Source organism: Lynx rufus, unplaced genomic scaffold (assembly GCF_022079265.1).
Source record: "Lynx rufus isolate CCGP_SWC_20201006 ecotype Redwood Valley unplaced genomic scaffold, mLynRuf1.p SCAF_18, whole genome shotgun sequence".
NCBI classification, from domain to species: Eukaryota; Metazoa; Chordata; class Mammalia; order Carnivora; family Felidae; genus Lynx; species Lynx rufus.
Window position 1 is genome coordinate 23,037,400 of NW_025814832.1, and position 13,076 is coordinate 23,050,475.

Below are 13,076 nucleotides of genomic sequence, written 5' to 3' on the forward strand. Positions count from 1 at the left end.
GGTGGAGGGAACTGTGTTAATCAGCGCAGGCCCAGTCTACCCCCAGCTCTGTTACCTGAATCCCCTGTCATCTGATCCTAAATGAAAACATGCACGAGAGCCTTGTGGTCTCACCTCCTTAAGAGGCAAAGGTACGATTAACCATAAGACTCCAAGAGCAAATTACTAACACGTCCACAAGTGAATAAAGTACAAAGCCAGGCAGGAGGAGGCATAGAATAAAGGAATATTTAGTGTTAGGTAGGGTTAATTAGAGAATTACTGGGATATTTCTAGTAAGTTTTTTTTTTTTAATTGGCCAATGTGTTATTCTCCCTAAGGTTGAATTAAGCATTTACTCTCCTCTCTTCCCTTCCCTTTCAAAAGTGGCATTGGTGTGGCCCTGTCTGGTCAGCTGTGTTTCTTCACTTTCTCAGATCTCTTTAGGCCCTTCAGCCCCTGCTGCAAATTGTGTGCCTGCCTTTTTAAAAGGTAGGCACCTCATGTTTCAAGTTCAAGTGCAATGGAACTCACCCTGCAGCTTGAACAGATTTGAGTGTTTTTGCAGAGGGAGGGCCAGGGCAGATGGGGAGTGTCGTGTTCAATAAATACTTGTTGGATTGAGTTGCTGGAAAGGCAGCAGGGGTGGGGAGAGTGAGCCACACTTCCCCCAGGCTCATTTGAAATGGTTTTTCCCACTTCTGGTCCCCACACACTGTGCCCCCTTTATAATACCTCTCTGCAGCTACTTCCAAGGCAACCCCCGCCCCCCACCTCCCCGAAGTGTCAGTGTTCTCTCTCTCTTTAAATCACTGGTCTCCTATTCATCCTGGTCATTGGGCTTGAAGCCCAGCTGGTGGCAAAGACGTGGCATTTCCATGGATGTCATTGCTAGGCCTGTAGGTTCCCTTCCCTTCGTACTTAAAGCCAGAGGGTGAGCTTGGGCAGTTAGTTACCAGGTCGATCCATGAAAACAGCCAACGTTTAGGATTTTGTTATGATTCCGTGAAAAAAAAAAAAAAAAAAGCCAGACTACCTGGCTTTATTTAGGCTTAGAAGTGGCTATGGGTGACAGGCCAAGGAAACCAAGATGAATACTGGGTACCCTTTCATTCCAGGTGGATTTACACCACATTCCTAGTAGTGTTATAATGTATAGCAAAGGGAAGCGGAAAAACAAAGTGTGAATCGCTGGCCTTTCTAGGCTAGGGAGCAGAACTGGCTGTGGGCCCGGGGTGGGGGTGGGGCGGGGTTCAGGCTTCCCCTAGAGGTGTGATCAGGCTGGAAGCCCCCTCTCCCAAGCCGGACACCATCCCGCTTCTCCTGTGCCCCCCAGGCCCCCAGCAAGCGGGGAAATGCTCGAAAGAGATGCCCGTCATCCTTCTCCGAGCCCTGGACACATGCACCGTCATCCATGGAGACTGTTCCTCTGCCTTTCAAGTTGCCAACCATGGGCCCGGCGGCTTAGTCAAAATGGTTTTATGCACCTGCCCAGCTGGGGGGTGGGGGCGGGTAACTTTGGACAGAGTAAGATTGTGATTGAGAGGAAGGAGAGACAGCTTCTGTTACCTCGACCTCCCTTCTCCTCCTCCCTGCCCCACACACTACTGCCTTCCCTTGAAGAGTTTTCTGTGCTCGGTGCGTGTTCGATCGCCCACACGGCTTGGAGAGGACCGGCGCCCATAACACGTGTGCTCCCTGCCCCACACCTGCGAGCTGGCTGTAAACCTGCCACGCGGCCTCTGTCTGGGGATTGTCGTTGTAACTCATACCCATCAGATATGACAGACCAACTGGGGTTGAGGTGGAGCTCGATGGCCTTTGGCGAGCCGGAGGGGATGCAACCAGAGAGCTTTCTCACGGGATTACGCAGTCCGGATTTAGAGATTGTGAAGAAGGCGGTATGAGCCGCGCACCCGTGTGGCGTGTGCACCTCTCACTGCCGAGAGCAGCATCTGGGCTCTTTCTCACTGGAACCGCGGGCCTGGGTGGTTCTGTGTTCACAGGAGAAGACGAAAGCAGCTCCTTCACACGGAAAGCAAAGTCGGTGAATCCCAACAAGGTTTTGTCTTGTTCAGGGAAGTTGAGCGTATAAGTAGCGCTAGCCTTTTTTTTTTTTTTTTTTTTTTCCAGCCCTGTAGGTGCAGGTGGCATTTACTTGTTTTCGCAGATAAGTCACCGAGGCCCAGAAAGGAAGTGACTTGCCCCAGACCACGTGACTAATAAAGCCCTGTTGCTCCTGATCTCAGGGCTCTTCCCACATCTGTGTGGAGAACCCATTGTGAATTTCCTCCCAGGTTGGCACCCTCTGCTGCCTGCCCCGCACACGCCCAGCCTTTGTTTCCCTTCTGCGTGTATGCCTGGAGCCCAGGAGTGGAAATTCGTTCGTTCGGTTGACCCAAAGAGAATTGGAAAGGAAAAGGGACGGCAAAGAGGCTTGTTCGTTCCTTGGGCACCCCATAAGTGCCTGTCCGTTTGGTGTGGCCCATTGGGAGGTGGTGGTTAGTGTATTAAACGTGTGATAGGATAGTGGCACCATTTCCGCGCGGAATGCGAAGCTAACCAGGGACAGATAGACCCAGGAGGCAGGCAGGGTTTTCCTGCCTTTGTGGGGTCACAGTCCTGGAGAGCTTGGGGCCATGTCAGGGAGAGACCCCTAAGATAGAGCCTATGGGAAAGGGCGTCTTTCTTACATGTGACTGCTTGGAACCCCACAGAGCACCTGGGAATAAGTGCGGGTGGTGCATTCCTTCGGTGGGGGGCAGGGGCGGGTGGCATGGTACCATGATGACAGCTTAGTCTTCCTTACAGGGAGGGAATCCCTGGTGCAAACCACCCCCCCCCCCACCACACTCTATTTGAGTGCGTCTCCTCTTCCTAGCTTCAGGTTACATGGGAGTAGAGTCACTGTGACATGTGGTAGTGCCTTGATGAGACCAGCGTGCGCGCAGTAAAGGGGAATATCGGGGACTGGAACTCAGGACAAAGCTCCATCATCTAGGGGCTTGGTGTCATGGAGAACTGCCTGGCTTGCTTCACAGAGGTCACCTGGCCTCTCCCGAGAGGGTGACGGGCAGCTCTTCCCTCCTGACCTCTCTCACGAAGCTAGATTTTGCGTAGAATTCTTGAATGTTCCGATAGCCGTATGCCGACCTGCAGTGCTTCTCAACTTCATAAGGGAGAATCCCATTATGACAAATATTATCGAAAACAATTCTGTATAATAAAACTATTTCCATGGTTCATATAACTGCTTTGTTGTTGTTTTTTTGTGGGTTTTGTTGTTTAAAGAAACGAGTAACCGACTATTTTCTGTATCAGGTACTCTTTCTTGTCCCTGTCCATATATGAGTTCATCCCTAAGCCAGGGCACTTGAGCCCTAGCTGTTTGCATTGGAGGCAGGGAGAAGGGAGAGGAGCAGTGGACCCACCACCAAGTAGCAAGGGCCCCCTGGCTTCCATTTCGTCTCGAACCTTCCACCCTCCGATACGTCCTTGTTTTCAAACAGAACACCACCCAAAGACCCAACAAAGGACGGTATGTGTGTTTATCTGAATGTGAGTGTGTGTCTGGAGCGTGAGTGACCACGTAGGTGTCGAGTAAGCGTGTGCATGTGAAAAAGTGCACGTGACAGAAAGCGAATGGCAGAAGCAGGTGGGGCCAGGGTCTGACAGAAGGTGAATCTGGGTAAAGGTTATGTGGGGGTCCCATATGCTGCTCGTGTGCTGGCATCTGTGAGCTTGAGATTATTTCCAAATAAAAAGTTTAAAACATGAGTACGTGCTTGACTGGTGTGACTGGACCAGGAGTTCTGTAGAATATATGCTCTCTTCCCTCCATCTTATAACATCTCTTATTCTCCCCATTTAACAGACAGCAAAACTGAAGCCCAAGAGAAGTAAAGTGACCACGTAGCGCACGGGGGCGAGGCAGGATTGGGGTCCACGTATTGACCACTGTAGTAGGCCACCCCTCAGGAGACTAGACCGCGGCTTGTCCTTACTCCCTGAGCGGGATAAGGGGACCATCAGAGTCCAAGAACGATCGGGTGCCTGCCGTGGCGTGCCTGAGCCCCGTCCGTGCCCCGCGCTGACCCAGCCCGGGGGTCAGCAGCACTGCAGCGGTCTGCCGAAGTGCACTGAGTCCGCTCATGATGTCCAGGTACCTCCTCGGGGAGAACACTTTCCTTCTTCTAAGAAACACTCTTAACTCTGCTCTTCAGTCAGCTCTCTACGTTTCTTAAAGTGCAGGAGATCGGAGGCCTGTCTTGCGCCAGAGCCGTGGAGTGATTCTATTTTGAGTTTTTACGTCCGCGATCGGAGGGTGAGAGCAGTCGGGTTTGGTATAGAAAGCAACGCCAGAGTACGGGCCTGGGCCAGAGCGCTTTCTCGACTGAGCACCAGGTGGCCGGTGGACCCTCAGGAACCTGGGGGGGGGAGGGGTGAGGGTGGGGGACATTTATGCAGTTCAGTGCGGCGTGTCTTCCCAAGTGCCCAGGAGTTACAACTTCGTACACAAAGGGAGGGCCCGCTCTCAGTCATCGAAAACCTACTAACCACATCCCGCTGAGCCAGCAGAGGGAGAAGTTCAGACGCTGTCATTTGTTTCCCGGCCCCTTTGCTCGAACCCCAAACCACATGGTTTACAGCTCTCTGCGCTCCTTGAACCCCTTGAATTATTCCTGACAGTGTTGCTTAACCGATATTCCCCCGCCCCCCCAGCTTCCAGAATTGGGGTAAGCGAGTGAGTCTTCTTCTACTTCTTAACACAGAGAGTACAGTTTTGGCAAAAATTTAGTTTTAGCACGTGTCCTTTATCTGCAGGGCCTTCCTGTGGCCACCCTAGAGCCATGAGACTGGTTAAGTGGGACACCAAAGGATTTTTTTTTCCCCGTGGGCTCCAGCCAGTTATGTGAAATAAACCCATGAACATTTGCTGTATTATTACCCCAGCGCCTGTGGACTCAGATTGCTTGCCTTAAGGCGGTCATCAAGTTATAAGGGCTATCCCCGCTATTCTCCGATTCTTCTCGGCCCTGTCCTACCCCTAAAAAAGTGCCAGGTGGATGACACCCAGGGTCAGAACAAGATGCAGGAGGATGGGGGAAGACCGCCCCCTAATTCCTGTTGGGTCGTGTGCAGCTTAGCCGTGTAAAGGGGGCCAAAAGCTGTCTACTGAGACGGGACAGCGGCAAAGGAGCCTTGTTGTTCCAGTTTTTTTTTTTTAAGTATTTATTTATTTATTTGTATATTTAGCGAGAACGGGGGGGGGGGGGGCAGAGGGGAACCGAGAATCTGAACTGGGTTCCGCGCTGACAGCATAGAGCCCGATGCGGGGCTCGAACTCACGAACCTGGAGATCATGACCTGAGCCGAGGTCAGACACTTAATGGACTGAGCCCCCCGGGCACCTCTCAGTTCCAGTTCTCAGAGGTACAGATAGGACGTCTTGGTAATTGACCTCCCAAACTGTTTCTCTGGATCAAATTTTCCTTTGCTTCAGGCGGCTAAACCTTTTCTTCGCCTGACTTATAAAAGAAGATACCAATACTATTTAACAGCCCTTGATTTAAGAGCAGGCACAAAGCCCGTCGCGTACGGGGAAGGTGGCGTAACTTACCCCCCAGTGACACGTATTGCCCCGTCCACCTCTGTCTGTGCAAGCACGTGTAGAGAGGTGACCTGGCAAGCGTCCTTCTGCTCTGAAGTCATCAGTGGTCTTGGGCATACACTGATGGTAGGAAAAAATCATCATACCTTTCGAGGCTGTTTCTGGAGGGTCCATCTAATCTTGCTTTTCAGACTAGGTTTACCTGGGAGGCACTGCATAACCTTTGAGCCTCCCATCTGAACAACCGGAGAGATCAGGGCAGCATTGCAGGGGCTGTCCTGGAATGTTGCCCAGCACACTTTGGGGTTTTTCCACCGGTAGGGCAACAGCCTGGGAGTTTGCCTGGGATTTGAGGTTAGGCTAGGTCAGTTCCAGAATGTCCGAGGCCGGGTGGAGAACCGCTCGGTGGGATGTAGCAGTCTCTTGGGTATCTCCTCTTTGCAGCCGGGGGACGCAGTAGAACTGGCGGAAGGAGACGGTTGTAACCAGAGAAGATTTTGCACAAGTGGGACAGCATGGTCCATGCAAGCTTTGCAAGGCTGCGAGGGCTGAGCAGAGGGACCCTAACAGGGTTTTAGACCCTGAAGGCAAAGCAAATCCTGTGACCCTGTGACCGTAACTTCCTGGCCCTGAATAATTGAGCGATTGCTTCTTAAAGCCCCCCCTCCCCACCACCCCTCAACCCCGAGCAAAATGAACCTGAGTCAGTGTTAAGAGCAGAGAGCCTGACAGGTTCCAACCTAGTGAGGTGTAGCCAGCAAGCAAATGTGCCCTCTGAGCTCTGATGTCTGCTCGCCCGGTCATGTGACCAGACCTTCTGCCTGTGGCTAGCTGCAGGTAAACTGAGCACTGTTTATACGCTCCAGCTTGGTCTGGGAGCCCACAGCACAGCTGTCTTGATCAGCCAAATCTCCCTTTGAATCTGTGAACTTGTGCCCCGCCCCTGCCCCTTAACTTACCTTACCTTGCCCCAGATGATAGCGTGGGCTCTGAACTTTCCATTTAGCTGAATTGGTCACCGGCCATCTTTTATTTACCCTTTAATAGTTGGGGAATTCTAGAACTAGAGGAGGCTCAGACTCCTCTGCTGTCACTCCCTGCCTTCTGGGGGTGACTCCTGAGACATCCGGGGGCATACAGTTATCTCTCCCCAGAGCTGCTTGGGGGCAGTCCTGCTCATCTAATTATGATGAGCCAGGAGGTTCTTCCTTGTATCCAGCTAGACTCTCTCCTATTCTAACTAAAGTCTGTTCTCTTTCCTTCGCTTTTGTACCCATGCCGAGGACTGATGAATTCTAAGGCCTTAGAAGCTACCTTTCCTTTAGCCACTTTTACCTATGTTTCCAAGATCTCACTGGTTTCTCCATTCCTGTGACAGAGCTAATTGTGGCAAATGGATGCCCAGGGGTAACTTAGCTGGGCATCGCTGAGGTTATATCCACTTCCGATTGTGTCTCTGGACCTGGAGGAGCCCCTTCAGTCTGCCCATGGTCTTGCTCCCGGGATGACGTGACCTTTCTTAATTTAACGTTACCTCCTTCATTGGGTATCTTTATTCTACCTCGTACTGATTTACATCTTTCAATTCCTTGCCTCAGATGAAGCCTCATTCGCTGTTTCGTTTCTTCTCGCCCACCTTCCCTTTCCCCAAATTAGAAGTCCAGAGCAGTGACCCAATTGAATTTGACTACAACCTGCCAACATTGAAATGTTAAAGGGTTTAGATCCTTGCCGAGGAGGGGACGGAATTTCCGTCTTCCCAAATCAAGCCCGTTCTTTTTCTTCCCCCCACAACTTTTATTTCAGAGAATTTCAAACCTACAGAAAAATTGTAAGCACCACGCACACCCGTTTATCTTTCATCTAGAGGCACCGATAACTTTTTGGTACAATTGTCAAATCTCTCTTCTCTCCTTCTGTGTATTAGGTATGTGTGTGTCTAGACTTACGTGTGCATCCGTATGTGTGTTTTGTTTGTTTTTTGTGAACTGTTTGGAAATTACAAATATCGTGACACTTCACCCTTAACGTCAGTGGCGGCTCCTGAGAATAAGGCCATTCTTCTACATTATCATTGATATCTCTGCGGGAGAGAGAGAGAGAGAAAGAGAGAATGAGAATATCCCAAGCATCCCAAGCAGGCTCCGTGCTGAGCATCGAGCATTGAGCCCAATGCGGGGCTCAATCTCACGACCCTGGGATCATGACCTAAGCCAAAATCAAAAGTCAGGTGCTTAACCAACTGAGCCATTCAGCTACCCCCAAAATAAAAATTAAAAAAATTCTTTTGGGTTTTGGAATCGTCAGCGGGGAGTGGGGGGAGGCAACAAAACAGGGTCAATCAAATTCCGTCGAAGACTAGGTATTTTGCGTGAGTTGGGCTGATACTAAATTGAATAATAGTTGCTTACACAGATATTGCTGTCCGGCAGTTTGCTTGAGATCAGGGAGAAGGCAGGCTGGATGGAACTAAAACTAAGTCCTAGTTTGTTCACAAAGCAGACATTATTTTGATGATTTGGAGTTCTTATTTCTTTTCTTTCTTTCACCCACTTTGCATTCTCCTCACCAGAAAAGGAATCTCTTCATTTTTTAAATTGTCTTTTTCTTCCCCTGGGCCCCGCCCAAGATGCCCAGCGGGTAAAACAGTGTTCCTGAGACCCGGGTATGATCACCCTGGTTCCTAGCGAGGGAAAGGACTAGAACTCTTCTAACCCGTGGAAGCCGTTCCTCAATCAAGGCAGCCAGCCAGTCAGAGACTGGAGCCGGACAGTGGAGGACGGGGGTGGGAATTATACCCTCAAAAGTCTTCTCCTGGATTAAAAAGATCCGCATCTCCATTGTCTGCGGGGCCCCGGAGAAATCAGTTCGCCTCTTTACGCGAGGGTGTGTCACAGGCCCCCCACCCGTAACACACCGGAAACTCTGCCTCCTGTTCTGTAGGAGAGTTCACGAGAGTATGGGGTGCACACATTCAGAGCGGGAATCGCTGAGTTTCAGTCACAGGTGTCCCCTCGTAGGATTTGTTGTGGACGAACCTTCTCAGTCTCTGATGCTGCCTTTCCCTCAGTTTATCTTACAAGGCTACCTGGGAGCTGACTGGATGTTGTGATTCCTTCTTGACTTGATAGGAATCAGATTGTTGCGAGAAGTGAAAATACAGAGGGGTTTGTGCCCGTCCTCCGAGTTTATAGGCCGCCCAGAGATTCCTCACTCCCAAATAACCGTGGGTGGGGATTTTTTTTGTTTGTAAGAGAGGGCTAGGCTATGTGCTATTTATGCTACGCGTGCAAAGTCCAAGTAGATCCCAAAGGAAAGCGTGATCCAATCACTAACTGCTAGTATTTTGTTTTAAGGATGTTGAAATCCTGCAGAACTCTTCAGAGAATTCAGATAAAAGGTGAAAAGTTCACACCACTTCCTTTTCTTCTAACTGCAGGTTCTTGAGAATCGAATAACTGAGTAACTGCTGTCTACTCTTTTTGTACGCGCGCACACACACACACACATGGGCGCGCGCATACACACACACTTGAGATCACCCTTTTCCTCCTTGCTGCTACAAAGAGTCAGCCTCTTCCTTATTTTTTCCCCCCACAATGACATCTCTAGATGGGCTGCTCCTGGCCCTTCTCTCCCGATTCCCATAGATGTGGTCTGTGTGCTGGGAAGTCAGACACGGCCAGAAATGCTCTCACTTGTGCTGCACACTTAACCATGGACTTAGGAATTCACTGAGGGTCTGGCTGAGTGGTTTCTCATGCATATACAAATATCATCGCTCTTTTCTGTTTAGGTAAGCCTTCACGGTAAGGGAAATGTGATGTTACTCTTGTTTCCTTCTTTCTTTTTAGATCTGGTTTCTGTAGCTTCTCCATGTCGTGGTTGAAAATGAGCTCTTTGCTCGGCGCCGAAAGAAGCTTTGTTTAAAGCCCCAGGTTTGATTTTCCCAGCTGGGATGGTTGGGGTCTCCTTGGGCTTTCCAAGGAGGGCTTCTAACTCTTGTACAGTCATGTTGGGGATTTCGGTTTGACCACAACTTCCCTCCAAAACCCACATGTCCCTGAGTTAAGCAAGCAGTTCGGCAGCACTGGACGATACAGGTAGCTCCGAAGATCTGTCTGCAGTGTTTAATCCCAACACACGTACTGAAATGGAACAAGAATCCTTATAAAGCTTCTGGAAGGAACTTCCCCTACCGACTGCCAATCTGTTCCTGGGGAAGTGTTTAGAAATTCTGATTCCCTGTTTCACTTTGCTCCTCTCCAGATTCTCATCACCCCCCCCACCTCCTCCCCCAACAAAAGGGCCGCATCACAGCCCGGAGGGGGGGGCGGGACGGGGCAGGGCCTGCTCCCTTGATGGCCAGCTTTATGCCCCCCGGCCTCAGCTTCCCAGACTGCCCCGCCCTGCCAGCTCCTCTTTCTGAAGGAAGATGCCTGCCGGCAAGAAGCAGATTGTAGAAAAACACGTATGCTCTGATCTCATTTTTATTAAAAAGACAGATGCATACACGCGTGCGTGGCGAGAGCTCAGGAAGGGTTGAGTACAGGTGGCGATCTCCCGAGTGGGGACACGCATAGTTGTTACTTTTCAGTTCCTGCTCACCTGCATTTTCGTATTTCCTCCAATGCAGGTACAGCTTCTGTTACAGTATGTGATCTCTCTTGAAGAGAGGAGGCGAGAAGGCTAGTGCTGGTAATGCTCCAAAGCCCAGCGACGTGAGAAAGTGACTCCCAGCTCACTTGTGAGACCAGCTGGCTGTTGAGTTTTGGCCACGTGTGCGACCTCGCTGGCTATCTTTCTCCCTTTTGTAGTCCTTCTGGGGTATTTTGGGACCAGTAGGTCTCCCGTTAACAGAGGATGAGGGAGAGGAGCCTTGTCTTACTTCCCAAGCTTCTCCTGGTTGCTTCAAAGGTAGAAACATGAGTGAAGTCACCCCCCGCCCAGATGCCCGGCCGGGACCCTCTGGTCAGCGGCTGGTTTCTCCGTGCAAGCTGCCAAACCTCCACCCCACGCTCTATCTCTGGCCACGTTGAGAAAGACAGCCACAAAAGCCTCACTTCCTGCATCATCTGCTGCCTTCCTCCTTCCCCTGACCCCCTCTTGCCCTTCTAAGCGCCGTCATCCTTCTTTGGGTTCCTGGGGGGGGCGGTGCTGGTGTGGTCAGGCCTGAGCTGATCTCCAGCCAGGGGATAGGAGGGAACAGCAGAGACAGTGTCCTCCTTCATCCTTGTCCCCGTGCCCGCTTCCCATATCACTGGTGCTTATAGACTGGCGTGTTGTGGGCACTCTGGAGGAGTCCGCCTGTCTGTGGTGGTGCGCCAGGCCCCTCTTGGCCACTCTCGGTCCCGCGTCCTGTCTGCTCTTTGCTTTCCGCCCCCTGGACCCTCCCCCCCAACGCACAGACACCTGACCGCTGGCCCTGTCCACTCGGAGCCCCTGTCCCCGAAGCCATACAAATGCAGCAGTTGGGAAACCGAACCAAGTGGCGCTGGGAGATAGCACCTGAGGCTTCTTATCTCCGGCGTGCGCTGTTGTGTTTTGTTTTTTCCATTTGCCGTTGCCCAAGAACCCAAGCCTCCGCCGCTGCTCAGCTGCATGGTGAAATGGCCTGGCCCCGTGCCAGGGTGCTTCGCCAGGTGGTTGGGCTGTGGAGGTTGCTACATGCGATGGGCCGATAATACCCCACAGCGCTGTAAACAGGACACTCCACCCTCCCGCAGGCACCCAGCTGGTGCCCGTCCCCCCCCCCCCGCCACCCCCACCCCCCCAAGGCCTGCTGCTTTGTCACGGGCCCCGTCGTGATACGGGCGTTGCTTCTCAGCTAGGGGAGCCGATTGTCCTGTTTCCCTCCCCCCGGCTTCCCAAATCTGAGAGGGGTACTTTCCAGAAATGAAACCAGTTCATCTTCCAACCGCAAGCAACCGTCGCGACCTCTCAGTGCTGCCGCTTTAGCTGTACTCCCACAGTGGCCTCGCAGACCCCAGTCCCCAGATCTTTCCGGTATGTCCGTGAGGGCTCAGCCCCGTTTCGACGACGCTCTGACGCTCTCACTCGGGGGACTTCTCAGGGGACGGTCCCACCTGAGCTAGGTCTCCGTGGGCAGCACAGCTTCTCCAAGCGGCTGTGTGTCCCTCTCCATTTATTCAGGGTGGTGCCCATACTGGCTTAGACTGGCATTGATAAAGCAGAGGCTTTGACGCCGGAGTAGTGCACGTTCCCAAGGGATAACGTGGCTAGAGCTCGTTCTCTTCCTAGGCTCCTTCCCCTCCCCCTCCCCCCCCACCGCCACCTTCTGTCCTGAAGAACCGTGGAAGAGGAAGGGATTAAGTGACGTTAACTGGTTCAACCTGATCTGTCTGGTGAAGACTTTAAAGCAATTTTGCCTCTCATCTTCTGCTCTTTAGAGCATCCCTAGGAGGGAACGTAGGCTGGGCTCGCGCTCCTGTTTGCCAGATGGGAGAGCAGGCGCAGTGAGATCGGGTGGCAGTGGCTGCAGTCACATCACGAGGTGGGTAGAGCCTTGGTCCCAACTAACTGGCTCCCTCACATCAGAGCTGCTTCTGGATCTGCGGGGCCCACGTTGCTCCAGACTGTCGCCCCCTTGAGGGTGACACAATACATGTCACTGTCTGATTCTAGCTTTGGATGGTGTTCCATTTAGTGGCGGGGGCCGGGGCGGGGGCGGGGGTGGGGAGAACTTGACACCTTGGTTTTGCCCTTTATTGGTTTTGGTGCCCCAGATTAGCAGGTGCTCTCCAAACCATTTAGGGTTTTGAAGTAAGTGGTAAATTTTCTTTTTCTATCAAAATCTAATTTTCCACAAAGTGCCCTCCTCCCCTTCTTTCCGAGCTTGAAGGGAACGTGGCATTTTCTCTCCAGAGGTATTGGGACATGCCAAGAGTTTGGGGGTCAGGGAGGGGAAGTGGGGCCTTGCTGAGGTCTCTGAGACAGAAGGGGAGTCTGTCACCTTGTGGCTGGTAGGAGCTGTGCCAGCACTAGGATGTGGTCACTGTCGAAATATGGCTGAGGCCCTGTTGTCTTTGGAGGAAGAGAAATTGAGGCAAGGCCTCCAGTTTGACTTTGATGCAATGAGATCCTTGCAAGTCTGGCAGAGAGGCGGGCATCAGAGGCTGTTGGTTCTGGATTGGGTGCTTCCTGTCCATTCCTATCCCTGCCCCACTCTTTGTTTTCTTTGTTCGTTCTTTCTTTCGTTCTTTCTTTCTTTTTTCTTTTCTTTTCTTTCCTTCTTTTCTTTCTTTCTTTCTTTCTTTCTTTCTTTCTTTCTTTCTTTCTTTCTTTCTTTCTTTTTGGTATTGTTATTTTTGTGTACTTGGAGGAGTAAATCAGGACCCATGATGCCCTCAGAGTCTTTATGAATAACTTTGGTGCCAAAAAGCATGTAGAGTTGACCAAAGTGGGTGGTTGGATTCTCACAGCAAACTCCAGGATTCTGGGTCCCCCCTCGCCCTGGGAGTCCTGG

General features: G+C 51.6%; 1 protein-coding gene and 1 long non-coding RNA gene across 3 annotated transcripts in view; one reads left to right on the plus strand and one right to left on the minus strand.

Moving 5' to 3' along the window:
• Positions 1 to 13,076, plus strand: part of FAM117A (family with sequence similarity 117 member A) — a 44,018-nt gene that overhangs the window by 6,831 nt on the left and 24,111 nt on the right. The window lies entirely within an intron of this gene.
• On the minus strand, positions 5,232 to 11,313 carry LOC124513248 (uncharacterized). Of its 2 annotated transcripts, XR_006962327.1 has the most exons (3): positions 8,002 to 11,313; positions 7,540 to 7,673; positions 5,232 to 6,171 (listed from the first exon to the last, which is right to left on the minus strand). It is a non-coding gene; the product is annotated as an uncharacterized LOC124513248 (long non-coding RNA). The 2 variants fall into 2 exon arrangements; XR_006962326.1 differs by lacking the exon at positions 5,232 to 6,171 and having other exon boundaries at positions 7,364 to 7,673.